The sequence below is a fragment of the Pimephales promelas genome, chromosome 17 (genome assembly GCF_988280905.1).
Source record: "Pimephales promelas chromosome 17, fPimPro1.hap1.1, whole genome shotgun sequence".
Classification (NCBI taxonomy): Eukaryota; Metazoa; Chordata; class Actinopteri; order Cypriniformes; family Leuciscidae; genus Pimephales; species Pimephales promelas.
In genome coordinates this window covers 27381013-27406160 of record NC_142785.1, presented here as the reverse complement: position 1 = coordinate 27406160, position 25148 = coordinate 27381013, and the positions used below count along the sequence as shown (strand labels likewise).

The window sequence follows — 25148 nt, the reverse complement described above, 5'->3', positions numbered from 1 at the left end:
AAATATACTATAGCTTCAAAGAAGTTGCTATAGCTTTTTTATTGTCTATCAAGCCTTAAATGTTTGAGCCAGAGCGAGTGATTTGCGATTTTGACTTGCCCTCTCGTAACTTCTGCATCATTGAGCTTGGACTACAAAATCGGAGCGAGAAATAATAATGGCGGATTGCTCGAAGTGTTGGGCCGCTAGTCAATGTCCTTATTTGGCAATTCCGCTGCAAATACTGTGATGTAATTGTTCAAAAAAACGTCATAGAGAACAGAAAAATCTGAACAGGTTGAAAAAGATGACCAAAACATAATATAAAGATATAAACGAAGCAGGGCTAAAAAAGGGCTCTTTAAGGGCTAAAAAAGTGGTATGTCCCCTTTAATACGAATATTATTTATCGGCATTAAAAAATCTTGGTCGTAAGTTCATAAATATGCTCATTATGAAACTTGTTTCTACATGTTGGTGCTCTTGCTCACTCTCTCTCTCTCTCTCTCTCCCTCCCCCTTCCTCGGCTTGACTTAACCGTCACCGATATTCCAGCTGGGTCTAATTTCAGTGGCTTTTTTTTCACCTGTTATTATTATTTTTAATCATAAATGTTTCCTCTCTTGGTGATGTTAATATATGGAAATACACTGATGAAGCCACAGAACCTTCACTAGTGTTTGCACGCTCCATGATTAAGGGTGCCTGGAGAGACTGAGACTGGGCCCCAGTGTATAGAGCGAGAGACAGCCGCCATGGCAAGCTTTCCAGTAATATCTTGGATAAATCAGGTGTGATGGCGGAATGGAAAAGTTTGGTCTCCGACATGTTCACCTACTTTTTAATTTTCTTTCCAAACATTTTTTTTCTAGCTCTAGGGTTAATCTTTTCTGCCCTGTTACCATTCATTGCTTTTATTGGCCAAAAGAAAAGAATTAATAACAACTTTCACTCGGAAGGCGTGAAATAGGATATTTCAGCAGTTCATCTCTCTTTTCTATTCCAGTAAAAGCACAGGCAAAAACAACCATTTACTCACCTTCACAGTTTTAACACACACACACACACACACACAAAACCAACTCACATGCTTTTCCAAATGGCCTGTTTAGTTATAGATCCAGTCAGCTTAGCACGCTAGCTGTCCAAAGTGTGTGTGTGTGTGTGGGGGGGGGACGATCCACTGAGAATCAGTGTCGGAAAACAAAGTGAGAAGACACGAAATTCAGCTCCCTTGATGTTGACATTACACCAGTGTTTATTTTAAGTGTCATTGTTAAAAAAAAATGGAATGCAACTTTTATTTTTCACAGATATATTTGGTTCTGACAAGACACGTCCTTGTTTTTCTCTGGTATCATCGAGTTGGACAGGAGCTGGTGACTGCTTTCAGCTGTGAGGTATTAAGAAAGGTGAGAGACAGAGCGAGCGAGCAGACCAGGGCTAAGTGCATGGTCATGCAGAGGTCTCAGCATGCAAGCAAAGGAGTTGCTGCCATAAGAGACCAATTGCTGTCATGTTTTCATGTGGTGTTGATGTTTGGATAGGGAAAATGCAAATGGAGTGTGATTTTTGGATGACCAAGCTCCTTTATTTTAATTTGCGAGTAGTGTCAATTTGGCAAATTAGCATATTTCTGCCTTGGCAGAATAGCGGTTTGGGAAGTAGATTAGGTCGTTTTTCTTTCCTTAGCACAATTTCTTGTCTCTGTGCAGTTGAACATGCATCTCATTACTTAAGGCTGTTAAGGCACTGGTTATTTCTACTCGGAGTAAACAATTGGTTTATTTGTTGCTATTTACATTTGGCACAAACATTACCATGAACACTAAGTGCAAGTACTAATAGATGCTATTCACACAAAATAAAATGATCTATGTCGGAAGTGGATGGAGTTAATGAAAACAGCATCCGCCAACAATGTTGGCTATTTGCACTTAGCAAAAAAAGACACTGATCTGCAGTGTGTGAACATTTGCCAAAATTACCAGAGCTTTACTGTGTTGAATATTGTATCCCATGGAAGTTAACACATTTTTACACAAAATAGGATTAAAAATGCAATAGAAATACAGCTCCTCTTTATCTTAATGGAAACTAAAATCTCCAAACCTGTTTGTCATGACCACACTTTAATAACATATCAAAAGCAATCTAAATATCATATTTTTCTAAGTAAAAATCCACATAGCCAAACTCTTCATTTGCCTCTTAGCCTGTCACTGTTTCCTGCACAATTGCACCACAATATGACAAGTCGTTCGTGCAAATTTCCTATGCGCCTTATTTATTCTGTGGACACACAGAGAGAAATGGATGTGGAGTAAATAGGAAGCAGGACACTGTGAGAGGGTTCCCTCCTGACTCACACCAAATCGCAGAGGGGTCTAATTAAAGCCATGTTCCTTTGGGTGAGGCCTGAGTTCCATGGATGCATCTACAAATGCTACAAATATGAAAAACTTTCTTGGCTGCCGAAGGGCATTACTGAGTATTGGCTTGTTTGTCTGCCGTTCAGAGATGAAAAGCAGTGAAAACAAACAAGAGAGAGTGGAAGTCTAAAGCTGTCACGACCATGAAGAATTTCTGGTGGCAGATTCATGACAGATACCTACTTCTGTTTTATCCGTCTGATGAACATCCAACCAACCAACAATACATATTGTCCATCTGTCTATCAAGAAATAGCTATCCGATCGTGAAAAGACCAGGTGGAAATGCCCTCCAAAATGCTTTCAAGAAGGATTTAAATCCGATTAGTTAAACCACTCCAGGAGGTGGTTTAAGTCTCACAATCCAGAAACTGGACCAGTGTAAATGCATCTGGTTGTTGAAGCCACATATGTAAATTTTACCCATCCCCCCAAAAACTAAGACGACATGCAATGAACCTGAGAGTTCAATCTCACAGACTCAACACACAGTCATCTTCATTCAAAGTAATTGCAGCTCATATCTGTTGCTTTCGTTGATGTGAACTCCATTAAATTTACATGGGCGCTCTAACAAGGAGGCTAAAGTATAGTACCATAGTATCTAGTGTCAGTCGCTAGAGCGCCTATCTATCGATCTATAGAGAAAAAAGTTAAATAAAATGTTTTCTGGGAAAAGCAACTTTAAAGCAAGCCTCCAAGGTTAGCAAAAAAAGCATAGCACTGTGGTACGAAGGGAAGGAGACCAGAAGCCCTTTTTTAAAGGGATTTCAATGGAGGAGATGCTTCACTACACTGAATAAACTGCTTTGAGGGAAACCAGCTTGTCATTTACAAAATCGACACCCTGTCGGCTAATCTTCAATATGTTAAACGTTCATTTTGGAGTCCCTGACAAATTTACGACAGGTAGGATTTAATTTACGGCAATTCTTATTCTTTTCTATGGTATTCGTAGTCATACAACAAAAAAGTCAATGACATCGAGGGTGCAATGTGATTGGTTATCAACGCACAAGTAATCCAAGTTTTTAGAATGGTAGATCCACAAATCCTAGGACCTTCTATAATAATCCATTCTGCCTGTCTGTCTGTCTATATCTAGAAATATGTAAGGGAAATGAAGTGTTCTAACTGGCCATGTTTTGCATGATTGTTTTTTCCCAAACCAGTTCGGTGCAAATTCAGCCACTTTCATTGGTTAATGTTAGGGTAAAGGGTAGTGTTAGGGTTTATTATTTTATTGTAGCATTGCATAAGCAATCAGTACTCTGATTGACATGACCAATGAAATCTTTAGAATTGGCTGAGGGGTGGAGAACTTGGGAAAAATGTCAGTCTATTGAAAAAAAGGTGTGCAGGTTATGCATTCTGGTACATGAAGTGTTTTATCTATCTGTCTATCTATCCATTGAGAAATAGGTATGCAGGTAATAAAATGCATTCTGGGAAATGAAGTCTTCTGACTGTCTATACAGTATCTATAACTACAGTGAGACCACCTAGAGAACTTGAGAATGCCATTAATGTCCAGGAGAGGTTGGCAGGGATTGACTGAGTCTGATGGTGATGGGATGTGAGAGACTCAGAGCACTCTAAGCAGAACAGAACAGCTGTGAAAACAGACCAGTCTCACAATACAGACCAGAGCCTTGGACTGCACACTACCCGTGTGGTCCAGCCTAACCAAGGATGACATCAAGGTGATCTGCAGCAGGATCCTGACATCTACACATCTTCTGCCACAACAAACAACTGCTGATTCCCAGAATCCCCAAAATAGTATAATTGACTTTCTATAAATGATCAGTTTAGCACGTAAATGCGCAAAACAATCTTCTTCTTTTTTTTTCAAATAATTGTTAAGAATGAACTCCAATAATCGTATCTGTATGTGCAAAGTGGACTTATATTCTATTTCTAGTCCCAACGGGTAAAGGAGTCCCTTCCAAAAATAAACATCCGAGCAGAAGATAGAGATTTTGAGAATGCTGTGCCTCAACCACAAAGCGTTCACGCTATGTTCGCAAAAGGCACAGACTAATTCATCTTCGGCTAATTAAACAAGCTTCTATTAACGGCTAATTTTCTGCCATGGAAAGTCACCTTTTGATCCTGGGATCTAAAATAAGCCTGCTGACAACAAGAGGAGAAAACAGGGTTCAGGCCAATACAAATGAATTTCCAGCTGCCAAAACAGATCAAGCATGGGATCCTGGCACTCTCCCTGCCACTTAATGCCACGTGCCAAATTTTTAATCACACAAGACATGCATGTGCCATGCACATGATAGATGAAATCGATACAGACTTTCCTCTAGCGAGAATGTTTTCCTCTTCTAGTCACATACATGTGTATGCTAGGAGATCAATTGGCACACAAAAACAATCAAACATGACAAGTAAACCTACATCTCATTCCATATGATGTACTTTTATCTTCCGGCATCAGCTCTCAGCCTTCTTAATGTGGTTACAGCCACGTAATTAGAGTTACTAATTCCCAGTAGGATATTTTAAACACTTTCCATGGCTGCACATCTCACTGCACTTTAGCAAAGAAAACACTGCATGGAAAAATCACTTTATCTACTCAACAAATTACAGATAGAGTAGAATATTACCTTTACGAACACGTAAAAAAACAACATTGTCATGAATAAATCAGCATAATTGCGAATGCGCATATCAGCTTACTAGTTCTAGTTAATCTTCTTTATATATATAATTTAAGTGAATCTGTTTGTTTGGATGGTTTATGTAAATACATTGGTTAAAACAATTAATTCACCAATGAATCAGTTGGATAAACTGAGGCCTGACAGTGCTATCACAGACACAGGAATCGTTTCAGTTTTGCAGATCAATCCAGCAGTTTGATGGAAAAATTGCATCGTGATGGGTCACGGATGAGTCACCAGTGTTGGTTTGTTGAGTCTGTATGAATGCAAGACATCTGATGAATGGGATATTATTGTACTCCTACTGTTCTTTAAAGTAGCACAGTAGTATGCACACAAAATAGGCTGTGGAACAACTACTGTATTGAAGAACAATCACATCAGTGGTTCTTCTCCCACAGCAAACCAAACATGCAACGACAGAGAATATTATAAAGATGCATTAGTTCTCTTCCACTGACATTATAAGCCTGTGAAATAAACAGGATATTTTCACCAATGGCGGGTGAATTGAGAATATTTCCTACTGGCTACAAAACTATTTTGCATCATTTTTATTGAAAAATATTTAGTCTTTATGCCAATGGAAAAGTTTAACAGTTTTTTCCTTGCATTTTTGTGGCAAACAGGGCAGGTAATTGTGTCACGTCGCAGCATTATATATAAGCCAGTCTCGTGTGAAACAAAACCTCTCGTAAAAACATTTATACACGTTTTGGTGGCTTAACGCAAGTAATACATCACATATGTTTTGCAACATGGAATTCTAGACGAGAAAAGAAACACTTTATGCATCCTAGATAAACCTCTAATGGTAAAGACATTTTGTCTATTTTTACACCAAAGAAAACGGTTCCAAACAATCCCAAAAATGGATCACTCATTGCCAAGCAAAACACAGAGTCGGGGTACCAGGACTTATGAATTGACTCAGACGCACTCGGGTAGACTTTTTCTCAAACTTGACAAGGACTCTGACATTTTGGACTTTGACAAAATTAAGATAAGACACGTCTCGCACTAAAACTCAATTGGTTAAGGACTTGGACACAAACATGAAGTCAGCACAAGGCCCACGAGGTGTCATCGGCAGCGTGTGAGAATCAGTTAAACATTGCTACGCCTTCGCCTGCACATCTTTACTCATTAACACGCAGCATGAAAGAGAACACATGGCAACAACACGTCTCTCTCACACACGATCGTCTGCTCATGGGAGGGGGAAAAAGAAAATTGCATGGCCTGAGAGCCAGACACGCAAGCTGATATATCACGTTTGTGTGTTTTCAGGAATGGCTGCTGCATTTCATTTTTCATCATTTCCCTGCCCGCTCCGTGGCCCCCCGACTCTCAGGGCCGCCCACAAACTGAGGACTTCATACCAGACAAGTGCATCAGCTCGCGTCGGAAAGAATGAACACATCGCTCTCTAATGTGTTTCAAATGAGCGCAGGTATTTTGGAGAGAGTTGGCTTCGTGAAGTACAAGCACCGCGTGGTCCTGAGGAATTGTTTGGGCGTGCGGTGTCATTATCATGAGACGTATGTACAACAATTTGCTAGCATATACAAATTACAAAAGCAAAGATAAATGAACACAGAAAAGAAGACAAACACTTTGTAATCTTAATGAAGCTTGTGGCAAATGTGAAAGCCTGTGGTCAAAGCAGCTGTTTCCCACTGAAGAACATTATAAACCATTGCTTAGACGAATGAGGTCTATAATGAAGTCAATACTGAAGTCATGAAACTGTTTTACAGTGTGCATATTTCAAGGTTTTGATTGATGCGTCAATGTGCTAAACATGTGTTAATTCAAAACATTTAAAAAACTGGTCTACAAATCCTTTTGGACTCAACAGTAGATGCAACCCAATCCGCACGGTGATGTTTGAAGTGAGCTGACCTGTGTGGACTCTGGATGGGACCCGCTGAGATGACAGAGGAGAGAGACATCAGGGCCACTTGCTCCCCCTCACAACATCTCCTTTAATTATTTTTATAATGCAAGTGAAGAAGTGAATGGAAACTATGTGCAGCCTCCTGTGGTGGTGGAGAGGGTTGTTTCTTTCCCCTTCTTTTTCCCCTTCTTTTTCTGTGGTACTACTGGAGGGGTTTGATCTATAAACACATCCGAGCTTTCTATTTCTCTCCCTCTCTTTTTTTTTGGGGGGGAGGGTGGTATGACTGTGAGGTCTAGGCATTGAGACATTGTAAATACATTTCTGTGTCCATATACCTGTCCACATATTTGACATTCAGTGAAAAACAGGAAACCATGGTTTCCGTATTGTTTTATATTTTGCAATATATACTGTATGTATATAATTATCGGTCTAAACCAGATTTAAGCAATGTTGGTCCTAGAGATTTCCACTGTCCAGCAGAGTTGAGATCCAACGCTAAAAAAAAACTCACCTGCCTGTAGACTTAGTGGCTGTTTACATGACACCGTTTTCAACTAAAAACTTCAAACTTTTTGCGTTTTGGCCATTCGCATTCGTTTTCACGACAACTGCATTTTGGGTGCCTGAAAACGAAAAGTTTTGAAAATGGGTCACAAAGTGCAAGTTTTCGAAAACGGTCTCCGTGTAAACAACAAACACAAATCTCTGAAGACGATGATGTCATACACATCATCGCATGCGTACACATGCGAATGCGTATTACGTGTTTAGTCGATCGTGTTCCATCGCCATCTATTGGCCTGGCAGCAGAAAACAGTGTTTTTATTTGTTTTCGCAAATCTGTGCGAATGGGAATCGTTTTGACAATGGTGTCGCCTGTTCGCGGAAAACTCAAAGGAAAAAGATCTCAGTTTTAAGGATATCGTACCCTCAGGCTCCGTCCACACTACTGCATTTTCGTTTAAAAACGGAGACCTTTTCCTAAGTTTGCACCTCCCGTCCAACCTAAAACGGAAAAACGAAGACCTAAAACGGAGAAGTTTAGAAACGCTGCAGCTTCATTTTGCGTTTTGAATCTCCGGAGGGCGTTTTAGTGAAGACGGGACAAAACGGAGGACTTAAGAAACGATGACGCAGAGGCTCACACGTTTGGCTCTATGATTGTGTGTCATGTGATCGTCAGCCACTCATCACATGACCCATTCCCTGTTTACACCGGCACGCGCATGCCCAGTGTTGGTGAATGGCCACGTGATCCATGTTTTCAGTCGTTTTAATGTGGACGGAGATCAATTCTAAAACGCAGATAAGATGCTGGTGTGGACGGAGATCGTATTCGTTTTAAGTCTCCGTTTTTAAACGAAAACGCAGTAGTGTGGACGGGGCCTCAGTAAACGTACCCTCAGTAATCCTGAAGACATTGATTAGCTTGTTCAGGTGTGTTTGATTAGGGCTGGAGCTAAACTCGGCTGGACATTGGCTCTCTAGGACCGACGTTGCCTCTGGTCTAAACAGACAGACAGACATTTCCTAGAATGCATTACCTGTGCTGAATGTCTCTTCAACTTCCTTGTAATTCAAACTTCTTGAGGGTTGAGGCCAAAATTAACACACAGTCTTTTCCCATCCTAAAGAAAAAACAAAAGCACACAAACATTTTTAGATAGGCTAATTACATTTTTCCCTTACCATTTCTAAAGTCAGATTCAGACTTGGTTTGATTGCCTGGTCTGAATAGAAGTTTAATTTCACTCCCGCCCTCCGTTGGTCTCTTTTCACATTGTATTAATGATTCTGAAACCTTTACATTTTGCATCATCAACATGAGTACCAACTGCAGCCATTAGATTTATTCATGTTTTTGTCTTGTATTTTGTCTGCTGCTCCATTCCACAGCATCACTAAATTTGCATTGTACAGTCTTTTTTATTATTCTTTTAGCTATATGCCCTGTGATTCACCTTATTTGTCTGTGCTGTCCTTAATGTTCTCATTAGCATCCATATCTTGGTTCTATCTCTCGCTCCCTCCCTCCTCCTCCTCATCATCCATCCTCACTTTTTCCCCGGTCAGCATGTCATTATGCTTACCCACCAGAATGTGGAATCACTCCACTTCATGCAAGCAGAAAAACCACAAGTTGTTCTAGCTGGAGCATGCCCAAACACTGCCAGTCCTGACAGTGGCTTCAGCTTGCACTTCCCCTGACTTCGTTCTCCTCTAGGAAATTAGAGAGGAGGGTAAAACGGCTCACGAGTGCTCTGTCTGCTACCTCTCACAGTATGTTGGCACTCAACCATGAGGTTTTGCACTTCATTCTAAAGGATTCAGGAAGCTAACGCCATGAATGAAAGGCTCAGAAAGATTATGCACTGTCAGAGCGGTGGTCAGGGGCCAGATGCTCTCTGTAATGGTGCTGGTCAGGTAAAACTCTACAACGGTTGCTGCTGTGGAGCGCCAACAGAGTGATATCATCCTTCCTCTACCTGAGAGAACTGGCAGTGATGGTTGAACGCTTTTACTGGATGTGGATGCATGAGGGTCGCAGTCAGGTTCGTGTTCCAGTACGATCTGACCACACGGGTCTGTGCTCCCTCACAGGCCATAAAAACCATGTCCAGACGCCTCGTGTATTTGCCAACAGATTAAATCGGCGAGGAGATGATTTCCAATATCAGCTCTTAGTGGGAGAGCCACAAAACGAGAAAAGCATTAAAGGTCACAATGAACAGTGCTAAGCGTCATCCGCCAGTCCTGCAACACCTGCAGACATGGTTTAAAAACCTCTCGGATTGGAATGAACCATCTTCACGTTGTGTGAGCTAGAAATGTGCTGCCCCAGCATCACCAGAGCCGGTCAAAGTGCCAGGCCAAAATTTCCCATTACGCTAACAAGAAATATTTTCATTATTCTTTTTGGTTTGTTCATTTTTTATTTGTCTGGTAACAGCACATGTCAAGTATTCACTGCTTAGCTCTTTGCAAGCCAAGAAATGCACAACAGTGAAACGAGAAGAAAAAAGAACGAGAATATTGGGAATATTAATTTCCCAAAGTATGTGGATATAATAAATATCAGGCATCAATGGGTCATTAAAATATTTTACCAAGGCAAAAAGTCATACGATGCAGTAGAAAGTCACAGACAGCAACTAAGAAAAACAAAAGTGTAAAAATTGTTCCTTCAGCATGTCATTGGGAGACCATTTTTACTTTCACTAATACGTATCCTTTAGTGGTGGACAGTTTAAAAGTGTTCGTTTGAGGGTACTGCCCAAGTGACAAGCTGCTTTACCACTAAAAGTGCAGTTTTTGAACATTTATTTTCTGACAAAAAAACATACCATATCCATCTAAACTAATTAGACATATGGAGGTTAGAAAAAAATGCGGGTGCCAAACAGTAAGGAACCGATAATGCTGCCTTGTTTCTTAGTATTTGCCAACCATTTGGTAACAAGAAACATGACCTAACAAGCTGTTTCTAATGAGAGCTATTTCTGCCCCTTGCCCATAGTGCTCTCCTGCTCAGCTCTAGCGGGTAAGATTTACTGTTTGGTTTGGAGTTCAAAGCTATAGCAGTAAATTTTTCATTTACAAAAGAGGACAGGAGAATTGAACAGTACCCTTGTTATTAGCCGTGCCGTTGCGTTTTTTCTTCTTTTTTCCTCTTTTTGCAAGGGATTAATAAGACAAGCATTGGAACACCCTCAAAGCCAAAACTTGACTGCCCAAGACCTGCTTAACTCACTAAATCAAAGTAAATTATCTTTAAAAAGGTAAAGCTATAAAAGAGTGCTTGGACATCAGCCACACAGTTTAGCCTTCGCTACCCAGGACCCCAGGGGGGCTTAATGGGTTCAAAGAGGCCAGCGAGGTTGGAGAACAAATGACTGACACCAAAAAAGACAAATTATGAGAGAGGGCAAAGAAGGTCATACCTCCATCCCAGCTTAAAGTGCAGCCAGCCAATCATCAACCAACATTGCCAGCATCATACTCAGTGAGTGTGCAGGGGTGAGAAAGTCTACAAAGCTACAAAGTCATTGTTCAACCTCAAATGACCCATTGGAGATTGAGATCTCTTCTTTACTAAGAAGAAAAAAAAAATCTGTGATCGTTTAAACACCCTTGTGTCATTCCAAACCTGTAAGAATATCTTTCTTCTGAGGAATGCAAAAGAAGATTTCATATTTAATACATTCAAGTTTATTTTACCTTACCTAGTATATGGACTAGTGGCTGGGATTGGGAAATTGTCATTGATCGACCCTTAATTATCTTTCATTGCCAGGGTTGTGTGCTAAGAGAAAAGAGGGACATGCAACGTCCATCATAATTATGAAATTTAAAAGTCACCCAAAACCATGAAACAAGAATCAGCCCTCACACACAGAGATTTGTGCTATCTGAACTAAATATTGCGCAAGCACCGACCGCCTGATAATTAAAAAGATATTACATGTACGAGAAAGTGAACAGTGTGGGAAAATATCATGGAAAATATTAGCAGGATGGAAAATGTTACAGGTATTTGGATTCCATGAGATACTGTAATAATATAAAGCACTTTGCCTTCGAGATGACAAAACTTCCAGCAAAACATTAGATCTCTTCAAATCCCACCTACTCACACATCACACATACACACTTCCCTAATGAGTTGGTTTGGCTGCAGTTGTATTCGGGCAAATTCGTGTATTATGACATAACCCAAAGACCTCCGACAGACCTGAACTCTGAAGCTATCTGATTTACAAAGCCCTCAGAGGACTTGCTGAGACAAATACACTGTTTCTTTCCTGAATTTCACTTTCTCTTTGTCTCTCATTCTCTCTGGACATCTAATTGTTTAAGGGTATCAAATTCAAGTTTAGATAGAGGAAAGACCAACCTCAGCTGTGTGACTAAGTAAGTGTAGACAGGACAAAGAGTGACAAAGTGTAAAAAAATGTGGGAGTTATAAATAAATTGTGTGTTTGAGAGACTGAGAAAGCAATGGAGAAAAGCGTGTGAGTGGAGGAATAATTACCTGCAGATGTTGGTCTTTGTTGGGGGTATAAATCTCTAACCACATCAGAAATTATCCATAAAATTTACAGCTTAGGAAAACCATGTGTGTGGCTATTTAGCACCCTAAATCTACAAAGCCTTCTCTAGCATTCTCCCAAAACAGGACAGCGAGACAAGGGGGGGCAATGTAACGGAAGGAAACAAAACCAGCCCTCCCTTCTTAATTGTTTTTATGTAGCCAATGCAACCTGCCCCCTTGCTGACATGTGAATGGAATAAATCACCCAAAACAGCGAAATATACTAATAATGTTAAATCTATCCTGCTTCAAATTAAAAAAGTTCCTTTATAGGGGGGTATAAAATGAGACTATCAATCAGTATCATATGGAATGGCTTGGGGATTTGTTAGGACTGGGTAAGATGTACTATACATGTCGTGATTTAAACGAGAAAATATATGTGCCTGTAAAGCTGTTACACAAAGTTTCCACCGGAGCTGGAACCAGTCATATATCTGAGATGCATACTGTAACTCCAGACGCATCATTCCACTGGTTGTCTGTTGATTTACACAAACATGTGGTTCTGGGCTACTGTGCACTGACTGTCAGCATTTGGGAGCTTGATAGCAGTCCGAAGGCCTAGACTGCAGCAATTAGCGACGGATCTAAGAGGGAAAGTCAGCAGAGATGATCAAAAAAGTCAATGTGAGATTTAATGGTTGAGAAGGAAGAAAGGCGACTGAAGGTTACTGAGTTCAAAGTCACATTTGCTGGTGCCTGCATTGGATATAATAATAGATGCTTGGGATTTTCACTATGTTTGCAGTTCTTTAATTTCAATTGAAACCAGAAGAGGGCCTTTTGTGACTGAGAAAACAGATGTAGAGGCCAAACGACAATCCATACATTTACAAGACAAGGTTCGCAAAAATATGTTCACCATGGTCCATTTATGTATATAACAAAGTGTGTAAATTATTTGTATTCACATCTTAATAAGATAAGTCAACATTTTAACTGCTTTAAAGTTTTTATTTTTACATTTGTATTATTAGATATTCGAATACGATGAAACCCAATACTTGCGTTTAAAAGTGTAATTCTGCCATTTCTCTCCCAAAAATCCTGTCGTCACTGGCGCGCAATGAATTCGGGGGCAGGCAAGGCCTTGAAGGATCAATTTGTTGTATCCTTCATTGCACAGGAAATGAATGACGCGTTTGAAGGAGCCTTCGAATTAGGGCAGCTTTCGTTGTGCCGCTGTGACTAGCCGTGTTTCCACTGCCGGGCTAGGGCCAGGGCTAACAGCGAGCCGAGGCGAGCCAGTGGCCCCGGGCCTCAAGCACCGGGCTTGCATTTCCACTGCCGGGTCAGTAGCCCCACAGCGCTGCCCTAAACCCTGCCTTTCTGGATCAAACCACATACAACCCAACCCATTTCAGCGGGCATTATGAATTCATTTATTTTTTAAGTTAGGAAGATAGCATGTATATTAACTCACCGGCGGTGGCTGCAATAGTGTCCCGAATGTCTCGTGAGTCCCCACTAACCGAGGGACGGTGACCGAGCACATCGTCCATCAAGTCGAACCATGGCAAGTTCCTTTTCTGAGCTCCGCTTTGTCCATTGTGTGTTTTAATTGCCTTGTACAATAATGCGCCCGCAACTTTTTTTATTTTTTCCTGAACTTGAAGCGCGTTGAATGGTTAGCTTAGAAAGTTCAGCATCGATGTATTTTATAACGTCCTCGTTTCTTCATACGGCGTCACATGATGTTGTACCCTGTCTTCAACCCAAATGCTCAGAAGAGCTTTGCTATTGAGTAACCAGTACAGGCGATTCTCCATTGCGAGCAGCGATTATTTTGCACGATATAAAAAAAAAGTGAAATGTGCATCTTCGTTCAGATCATAATGTTCCATAACATCGATAAACTCCACCTTTTACTTTGAGCACGCCTCTAGCCCAAGCTGGCCCGCTTTGGCCCAAGGTATTCAACGGGCCAGAAATCCAAGCCGTTGGCCCAGAGTAAGACCCAATCAAGCCTGGAAGTGACAGAGGAAACGCGACTGGCCCTGGCACACACTAGCATGGCTCGACCCTGGCCCGGCAGTGGAAACACAGCTAATCAGCCTATGAAGGGTGCAGCCTCTGAGTTGGGAAGCAGCTATAGTGCTTAAAATCCAAGATGCTGGCCAATCTCATGGGGAGAGCTTCTAATCAACTCTATGAGGCTAGAAAGCAGAGGAGAAAGATTTGAGTCTCAGGAGGTTAAAAAAACAAAACAACTTAAGCTGTTGGTAGTACGAGAGCATTTGAGTGCAAGTGTGGGTATCTGCAAGGTAAGAGAAATGGGCATCCCGAAAGGTCTTTACAATTGGTCGTGAAAGTTGCCTCCTGGGTGTGGTGTAGGGATAGGGGTTATTTTCTGTTTTCTGCATTTTCGCCATGCCCAATAAGACCTGTAGCTATCCCTGTCTCTCCGAGTGCTATACCTAAATGCTGGTCACAAGACTATTCAGACCCTCTCCAATAATAAAATGACTGGTGGGTAGTGTACATGCTTTAAAATGCTGAATGGCGGCAGCAGCTTTAATCCTCATGCCATCTGATTAACATCAAAGAAAAGCTTTGCTGGTCTGTGAGCTAAAGATTAAAACACCTTCAGGTTGTAATAATTTGATATGATTCATTTTCTGATGATCGGTCAGTTATGTTTTAAAAATATTTAAAAAATGTGTATATAATTTTATAATTCTGGGCCAAAGAACTACAAAATGCATCCACTTGTGTTACATGGGGTTACACATTGCAGTGCTAGTTTCTCATGATAAAAAAACATGAATCACAGCAATGTAATTGAAAAAAAATCATAGCAATCAAAGCGAATTTGACTCCAATATTTAATGAGTGTCTTGATTTCATTGGGACATTTGGACATTGGTGTGCTGTGTGCGGATTACAAAAGACTCCCAAGCTAGAAGATGAAAAAAATCTGGCTGCTAAAAATAATTTAAACGCTTGTCAGAATTTTTGTTTTGTTTAACTGTCAAATTTAATTTTGTCAGTGCAAAACCTGGAGAGCAGCCATGTTTTGCCTCATCGTAGAGTCATCTAAAGGTGACATCACCATTATTTTTTTTTTTGTCTAAGACCAACCACTTTAATGCACCTTAAAGAGAAAATATAAACAAACACAATTGTACAAATGCTGTCTGCTATTGTAATTGCATCCCAGATGCTCACCTCGTGGTCTTAGTGATGGAAAATGCTGTGGGAATTGAGCCAGTGTACTTCCCTTGAGGCTCCTCTGTTCTGCTAAGGAGAGGAGGTGGGAATGGGTCACAAAGATGAGGCTCGAGAGAGATGGATGGAATGGTCACCCTGTCCTTGTGATGATCTCTTGAGTATATTAGATGGCGTCAGTAGCCTCTAGGAGGTAATCACAGTGTTTATTGTCACAGGTGGACCACTGTGTACGACTCTGTGCTGGAAACCCAGCTGTAGGGACCGGCGTCACTGCCGGCCAGTGCGTTTTTGCGCGCTAGTGTTTGTTGCAGTGTGTACTACACACTGCCAGAGGCCTTCATTCTGACAGTGCTCTGAAGTAATCACATTTGACCTTACAAGAAAGAGCGTGAGGGTGTTTGGTAGAAAACTATCAGAAATATTCTTCTCTGCTCAGATATTTGCACACATGGCTAAACCTTTGGTACGGCAGTGTGAACTAGCCATATCTTAACTTGCTTAGTAAAAAATTGTGTCAGTATCATCTGCAGCTCATTTACTAGTGTTTACTGCAAGCGCTATATGATCACGTGCCTGAAAACCCAATTATTACAAAGTCAAGCCTGTGGATCAAATGATGAGTAGGATGTGATTCAAGATCGAAAATGTCAGCAGAAAAAAGATAACATCTCCGCAGTGGCCCTGAGTCAAGTCAATTTTCCCTGCGGAGACCAGGGTAAACAGCATCAGCAAGAGGACTGGGATTTGATTTGGCCTGTTCGACAGACAGAGAAGCAGGAACATGATGGACCCGGGTAGAGCGTAATTGAAAATGAAAATGATGGCGCGATGAGGAGGACTGCACTGCCAGACAGTGCGGTGAGTCTTGGCTGAGCTCTTTGTTTCTATTAAACAGCTGATTTCCTCCTCATTCACATACTCCATCAGTGTCTCTGTGTGTGTCGCTCCTGACTCTTGTCCACCAAGTCTCTCGGTTCATCCTAGGACAGACTGTCAGAAACCCAGACGCCAAGTCTCCACCCAGACTAGCCCAGTGAACACCAATGACATCTACAGGACCTCTCACTGTACTCGCTCACTTTCTCTCTCTGGAGTCGACAGAAGGTTAGCCAGAGATCTCTCACCACTGTCTTTATAGACTTCAATAATACAGAGAGAGGGAAAGAGATATTCTTTATCATTTCTCTGAATGACAGAGTATTTCAATCTAATCCAACCGTATCCAAACCCAACATCACTACATCTTTAGTATTCCTCACCAGCTGTAATCAATAATTGGGGGGGGGGGGGGGGGGGTCTTCCTTTGTTGCCTCTTCTTGTAATGACTCCATTACGTGATTTTGTTTTGATCTTGTTTGGCATTGTATAAACTTTAGGAGTAAGAAATCACAACCTCGGCATTAATATAATCTAGAAAATCATTAGGTAACACTTTACTTAAAGGAAAGGACGTTTTATGCATGTTTGTGACAACTGTTATTAAGTGTCATTTGCTCAGTTATGACATTTTTAATGCAAATATGACATTCTTTGAGATGTCTTCTTTATGACACCTTGACATAAACCAATACATCATAACCTGTCAGTGTCTTTTTCATGACAGCTTGACATTACTAAGACAACACAACAAGTCATAAACATGACATAGCAGATTAATGATCAAACTTAAGAAATCACCTAGCTTTATTGGTTAACATTACATTAAACTCTCAGGTGGTTGGTTTTGAAGCCATTATAACTTTTTAATGACACATTCAATTAGTACCACTGTAGTTGAGATCACGAAAAATATTCATGACACAGTTATGTTACCTCATGACAGGCAATGTCAAAGCCAACCACATGACAGTTTAACTTAATTTTATGTCAATTTGTCATGACAAAGACATATTTGCATTCAAAATGTCATTATCGAGCGAAATACACTTAATGACAGTTGCCATAAACATGCATAAACCCTACATTATATTCAAGACGTATGCCATGTAGTGGTTTGAAGGTGTCATGTCAGTCTTATGCTCAATCATTATTATACTTGAGGATAATTTGATTTCTTCAGAATGGAATGGGTAAATAAGGTATGCAACCAAATGTAAAATGAATACAAGAAGAATGCAGGGTTTTTTTCTTTTACAAAATATGTATGAATGTAATCAATCATTTTACTCAAGGGCAAAGTTTATGATAAAAACTGTTTATAAACAAATTCATACACATTATCTTTATGTTGGAGCTCAATGAGGTATTATAATTAAGGTTTAGAGTCAACCACTGAGCAGGCAATGGAAAGCGTGCAATTTTAATTGCTGGAAACATTTACATGACAATTCTTCTCTGTTTTATCTGCAAATAAACCAGCAGATTTTTCCAAAGCTATGTGCGACAAATATGTGTGGGTTTGTGAGTGTCTCTGTTTGTAAGAGTGGAGAGAGAGAGAGAGAGAGAGAGAGAGAGAGAGAGAGAGATACTAAAATACAGTCATTCTGTATGACTCATGTCAAGGGCTACACACACACACACACACACACACACACAAAAGGGGATTTCTTTCAACGAAACAAATTTGAGGTGAGCATAACAACAACAGATGGATAGAAAGAATTCCATGCACATGTATCAAATACCAGTTACTATATGCACAGTTTGAATCATCGGTCTGTCATATTTTCACCATGGAGAAAAAATATTATATAATGAAAATAGAACATAACAGTGACCATTCATTTTTTTTCAACAGCCTGGGTTCCAGGAGTATTTTGTTTTCTCCATACAAGAGATTATTCTTAAATATATCTCAGTATAATATCCAAAAAGCCAGCCATTGGTAGACTGACTTTTCCTGAAATATGTAAATACTGTGGCTCTTCCAAATAATTGCGCTGCTTGTTTGACCTTCCCATCCAGCCCTACAGAGCATCAACCAACGGCATCAAATTGAAGCGGAACTATCTGTTTGACTGATTGGGGAATCTGTTTGAAAGCGATCATTATTTTTTCTCTACCATTTGTTGGCACTAGTGGCCAGTGTTGCATGTCCACTTATTAAAATTACACTTCAGCTTAAAAACTTCAATAATTAGATAAAAATAATGATAAATTAATTTTAGCATGATTACCATTTCAATCAAAACAGACTGGTGGATCGCTGGTATTCTAATACTTTCCTGGGACATAAAAACAAAAAGTTGAAATAGCACTTATGATTTCCACAGAAGCATACAATTTTAACTACACTGTATATCGTAGCAGGTTTACAGCCTATGGGATAATTGCGAAAACCATTTATCTATGGAGAAAATAGATTAGATGTTTACTTCTGGAACTACTGCAGGTGCCAACTTGAGTTTGCTGATTTATTGATGCTTATTTATTAAACTTGTACTTTTTTTTTCCTCCAGCCTTTTCTTTTATGGTTTTTGGCCTTTAAGATCTTCTGAGGGCACAGTAGTTAGACAAAGGGTTAAAAACTGTCACATTATCTAGATTGAAACCACATTTATGCCCTTTCTAAAACCACCTAATTAACTAAAGCTTCGCAAAAAAAAGGGCATTACTGTCAAAATGAAACATGACATTAGAGGTTTTTACACTGCTTGAATGGAAATTTGGTGACGGACAACATGATCACCACTACAAGTTATGACACATAAGTACACAGAAACCCTCAAAAGCATAAAAAAAGAAAAGAATGAAATACTTGTATTTCATAAACATTAATAGATCCATCAGCCACATGCAATTACGAAGCTCAGGATTGACAATGCATGTTGCATTGCCAGATGCATTTTCCTTTTTAGTGGCTATAATACACTAAATCAAAATCACCTATCAGAGCAGTCATTAGATCAGGACGTAGATACAATCTGAAAAGAAGCTTGGCTGTCATGAATATAAATTAGGTTATGTTCCCCCAGTAATTGATTTGCTGTGAGCACATAGAAGTCATTTTGTAGCTTTTGGGATGGCCCATTATAGAAAGATTTTCAGCTCAAAATACTATAGGCAGCCAGCGAGGGCATGAATGAGAGGTGTGCAAATAAAGGGTTCACAATAGTGAACAGTCCTATCCTTTTAAGATGAAGTAGGCTATATAAAACACAGTAAATCCACATCACTGTTTTACACACAAACAGCAGATTTGTTTATCTTGAATGAAAATCGACTGATAAAGTGTCCCAGTTTCACTTTATCACAGACAGATCAAGACCAAAGTTAGGAGTTCTCATCTTGACAACAGGTCAATACGTGATAGAAGCCATGAGGTTTTTGTTGGATTTATACAGAACAATAAAATCGAGGAAAAACTGACATGCTATAGTGACAGATCTCTATGAAGACCTCTGTCTCTGTCCCTGGAGCCATATAACGCAGTCACCAGGAAACATAATCACATGGATTTCGGCAGAGGCATGAGAGAGTAAAAGACAGAAGGAAAGACAGAACAAAGAGTGGGAAAGGACTAAGTCTAAAATTCAACATGGAAAAAGCAGGTCTGAGATGGAAACATGCATGTGGAGCCAAGCGGTCAGGGCAGGGCTGAGGTTGGGTGAAAAAGGGCCAGAGAAAAGTGGCTATTTCCCCTGGCTGTGCTCTATCAGATTAGCATCAATACATGGCCTCATCGCCACTGACATGAGAAAGCTTATGAAACTGGGATGCATATGTGATACTCCGGAAAGAACAAGACGACCCATACAAATCCACAGCCAAATGCATCACAAGCCAATGTCAGAAATAAACTCTTTTTATTAGGATCAATATTTACGCCCTGGAATTGATTTAGGCTTACTTATTTTTTAAGTTCTAACAGATAACGGTTAACTGCTGTTTTGTTGTTTTGGGAATCAAAGAACAATCTACTCCCCACACAAATCTATTTTATGATTTCAGTTCAGAAAACTTGGAGTATAGCAACAAGTACCTGAATGGACAACTTTAATAATACTTGTATTGTGCCTTTGTGTCATTTTAGAAACTTTTTAAGCTTTTGAAACATTATAAGCTTTTCATTTATTGCACAAATAACAGTAAGTAAATGATGACATGGGTAAACTATTCCACTAACACTTTAACATTAGTTAACTACTTTAGTTAACAAGAACTAATAATGAACTGCACTTGTACAGCATTTATTAATCTTTGTTAGTGTTAATTTCAACTTTTACTACATTATTAAAATCGAAAGTTGTATTTGTTGCATTTTTGAATTTACTCAACTTATGTGGTTGAGGTTATGCTAAATCATTTTTGAAAGTTCACTTAACTTATTTGTTTTAGTTAATAATACCTTACTCAGTAAGTTATTCTAACTACCAGTCCAACTCAAAGAAACAAATAAGCACAACTAAAGAGGTTTAGACAACTAAAAAAAAGCTTTGCATCTGGTTGCCTTCATTTTTAATTATGTTGATTCAACTTACTTTGTCCAAATATCTCACCAAGATACTTGTATAGCCTTCACATTAAGAATCCAAATGCAGAGAGCACAAACCATACTGTAAATACAACACTGTATGTATGTCGGTGTATGAATGAGTGAGTGAATGGGTGAATGAGAGGCAATATAAAGCGCTTGGTGGCCATTGGGTCTGTGAAAGTGCTATATGCAGTCCATTAACACAGTACAAAAGACATTGCCATCAATACAGAAATTATTTATGGCCAATTCTGTAAAACAGCAATTTTCAGTCTGCATGAGGTACAGATAACAAAGATTAACAAATGCATTAACAAATGTATTGGTCATGGTTACTTCATGTTAGTCAATACGTTAAATTAAACCTTATTGTAAAGTGTTACCACAATTCCTTTAACTGCTTAATTTTAAAATAGAAAAAATAAAGCAAGACTCAATTAAAAGACATTGTCTCACCTTGGAGTCAATTTGCATCCAGCATTCACAACTTACTTGTAGTGTCATTTGAAAGCTGGGTGAAAACATTAGCCTACTTGGATTGCTGCACTAAGTGTTATGTAATGTCCTTCTCTAGAAGCGCAGACATAAATACAAGTCTGTTTCAGGTCATCTGTGTTTCTCTTAATAGTTCACATGTGAGACAAGTTAATGACCCACAGTGAACCAGGACTCACACCACCAGAGTTTTCTGTAGACAGGGTGGCCCACAGGGTCCCTGCCGTGGTACAATCATTTGTTTGTTTGTTTGTTTGTTTGTTTGCTGGTTTGCGTGAAGGAAGACATTAAACGGGGAATGCTTTCTGAACCATTGGACACCAAATACCTTGAATAGACTCACAGGAGTCATGTAGACACTCACTAATACGCACGCACAGGCTTTAAAAGACCTTAGAAGAATGAGACAAGGACCATATCATTACTGGTCACAGAACATCACATAAAAAACTTTTTTAAAAACTATTGGAAGTGTCAGGTTCAAAGATATTTGAAAATTTGATTGGATGAAAACTAACCGTAACACATACTGAGCATACTGTGTTCCAAAACCTAGTAAACTGCGTTAGTGAGCATAAGAGACTTATTTCAAATACATTTTAAAAATCCTACCAATCCCAAACTTTTGTACAGTAGAGAAGTTCAGTTAGATATGAATAACTTCAAAAGAAAAGCATTATTTATAATATGTTTCTAACAATGTAAAAGTCTTTAATGCTATACTTTTGAGCTATTTTATGCATCCTTGCTGAATAAAAATTAGAAAGTATAACCATGAACATTTGAAAGTAGTGTATGTACAGTATTTTTATATATGTTAGGTTGTCAAGATGTTAGCTTAGCAATAAGTTAATTGAATAAAGAGCAAAAAAAAAAAGGCTTGATTTACACTAACAGGGCCTGCTTTGTGCCTGGGGTCAGAAGGGGTAAAATGAAGCCAAGGAAACTCACAAATTATTGGGCTAATTCAATACTGTTTCATTGGAAGCATGTGCACATCCACGGCCTTGATGACAATTTCAGCCTTCTGTGCAACACAGAAAAGATCTACAGTTAAAGCAGAGGAAGGGAATAGTTTAATTGAGAAAGATGTTGCTTAAAAATATCATTCTCCCAGTTATGTTTTTAATTGAGTTTTTTTCATTGAATGCCCTTGTCTCACTTTAAAGCGAGTCACATTACAGAATTAAAATGGCATGCTCATATTTTATGTTCTCTGGATATCGCCATTCAAAAGTTTGCGGTCAATACGATTTTTTTAATTAATACTTTTACTCAGCAATGATGCATTCAATTAGTCAAAATTCACAGTAAAGACATTTATAATGCTCTAAAAGATTTCTATTTCAAATAAGTTCATTTTTGTATTTATCAAAGGATTTTCCACAACAATGTAGATTTGCACAAGTATTTTTAACATAATAATAATAATAAGTAATAAGATGAAGAAGAAGAAATGTTTGCTGAATGCCAATATCATATTAGAAGACTGGACTAAGGACTGCTGAAAATTCAGCTTTGCATTACATTAATAAATTACATTTTAAAATATATTAAAATAGAGAACAGTTATTTTAAACTGTAATAATAGTTTTTTTAAATAATATTTTCATCAAATAAATGCACCCTTGGTGAGCATATCTTTCAAAAATATTTGACCCCAAGAATTTGAATGGTACTGTAGTTACTTAACATGAATATTCAGTCATATTTGTAAAATATTGTGATCGTTTGATGTAGAAATTAAAAGTTAATTTGAGACTCGGTAAGTGCTGATATTAAATTTTCTGGATAAATATTACATCGACTGAAGTCATCATGGGATGAATGGAACACTAAGAGACCACATCAAAGTAACCGATTCTGCAGAATTGACAAGAACACACATATGGCGCTGAACTATCGAATGACCCAAATCAATTTAAGATCAATGGTTGACAAAAGACTGTCACACAGATAAATGAATTGGGCAAAACATCACCAGTAGAAAACAATATTATTCCTCATCTATAAATCGTTCACACAAAAGAAGTGACATTTCAGCCATCATTTACTCACCCTCATGTTGTCCCGAACATGTTCAGTTTACAGGATGTCAACATTGCTCACACCAGGAGTCAAACCAGGTTTGATTTCAGACATTTCAGACTTACATAAAGCTATTGCATTGTTACAGACAATTTGGAATAAAGTGTGTAAGTCATGTTGTGTCCATGTTGATTTGTGTCATTTCTGTAGCTTGACAACCCTTAGAAACCTTTTGTTTTAATGCAAAAGAATAGTGTCAAACCCTTTTACTTTTGGGTTTCACAGAAGAAAATGGGTTTGGAACAATATGAGAGTAAGTAAACTTTCCCTTTGAATTCTTATATAAATCATCTGTCGACTGTGACATGTGCTGTCTGTATACTGTGTGCACAAAAAAACGTGGGATCTTAGAGTTTAATTAAATTTTGTGAATCTACACATTGATATTTAGGAGTCATTTTCGTTTGTACCAGGATGGAAAAGTTCTGGTGGCTGAACAATAATTGCTTGTTTCCATTGCATTAAGTTTGCCTGAAGGCAACTGTCCGTAATGTCTACAAGTCAAGCTAAACTGTTTCTTTCTTAAGCTCAAGCAAGACAGTGCGCCAATTACCCTCCATATCTGAAATCTGAAAAAGGGTCTGGATCTTATAAGGAGTGGACATGAACGGGACAAAGGGATGTGGATTAGGCTACGTCTACATTAATCCAGATACATTTGAAAATGGCATTTTCATCTAAAAACGCGCACCGTCCACACTAGCGTTTTCCGACAGTGTGGATGAGAAACTTTTAAATTCACCTCACTATGCATGCGTGAAACCTCACAAAAATAAATAATAAAGTTATCGGTCAATTCTTCTAACAGGATTTATTTTATTTTTTTTTTTTTTGGAGAATATTTTTCTGATTTACTGATGTGTCAAGGTCGCACTCAATCACCATATGTTTGATCTAAAACGCAACTCTTCTCCTGTATTGTCGCAGGACAGCAAATGTGACTATTTTTTCTGTCATCTTTGTAGTACTGTGATATAAAGAGTGAGCAAAGTAACATATTTTAGCAACAGTTTAAAAGTGAATAGCACAAAAGAGGCACAATACTGGTAAACATGAATATCTATCGGTACAACATGGATCACTCAAATACCTCCGGCTTCACAGTCCACGCCACAATGTGAAAATGGCGTTTTCAAATTTATACGCTTTGGAGAGCGTTTTCCAAAAGCTACGTTTTCGTTGACTCACGCTATCTCTGTGTGGACGGAGGGCCAAAATGGAGAGAAAAATATGTTTTCAAACGAAAACGCATTAGTGTGGACATGGCCCAAGACCTTTTTCGTCTCGTTTTGGGGTGTTTTTGAGAGAACAGGAGAGAGAAAGTAACCTCTCCTCTGTTCCTGTAAACTCTTTACACTATCAGAGCATCTGACAAATAAATGGTACTCCTGTATGGAGTTAAGTTCTTTTTTGAGTTGTTTGTTTAATAAAATAGTTGTTTAAAATTTTAGATTGTCTAATTCAGATCAGCCATTGTGTCACCGTGATAAATTAACTGTAACTCTAGATATCTGATAACAAGCTGCAGGTACATGCTGTCTTTGTTTACCGTCACAACATGTCCTCACTCCCGGGAGCATGTTACAGGTTTTTATTTAACTTTAGACCAATTTTTGTTACTTGTAGGTATTTGTGAATACCCAAATCAAACAGCTCATCAGTTACTCACCCTCATGGCATTCATGATTTTGTTGTTCTGTATTTTGCAGAACAGCAACAAAAAGGAAGCAGATTAATAGAGTCCAGCTAAATAAATAAATAATATAAGTTCATACAGTCCATTCACTATGCTCCAAACTACTCAAACAATATGATATGTGAGGAACAGACCAAAAGTCATGTAAAGGTCGATGTTATGCATTTTGCAAACGGCCCCGATCCAGGC

At 39.0% G+C, this 25148-nt stretch overlaps 1 protein-coding gene and 1 long non-coding RNA gene across 3 annotated transcripts in view; one reads left to right on the top strand and one right to left on the bottom strand.

The window, feature by feature from the left end:
- The window catches only part of LOC120474720 (galanin receptor 2a), a 42469-nt gene extending 30106 nt beyond the window's left edge, over positions 1 to 12363 (bottom strand). Inside the window, exons 1-2 of one of the 2 annotated variants that reach the window (XR_016147126.1) lie at positions 12031 to 12363; positions 8543 to 8626 (exon numbers count right to left, since the gene is read on the bottom strand). The gene's annotated coding sequence lies outside the window, so the exon portion shown is untranslated. The remainder of the gene's footprint in view (positions 1 to 8542; positions 8627 to 12030) is intronic. The other variant, XR_016147125.1, reaches the window with a different exon arrangement.
- LOC120474721 (uncharacterized) lies at positions 6494 to 7234 on the top strand. Its single transcript, XR_005621815.2, has 2 exons — positions 6494 to 6633; positions 6954 to 7234. It is a non-coding gene; the product is annotated as an uncharacterized LOC120474721 (long non-coding RNA).
- Positions 12364 to 25148: the final 12785 nt, after the last annotated feature.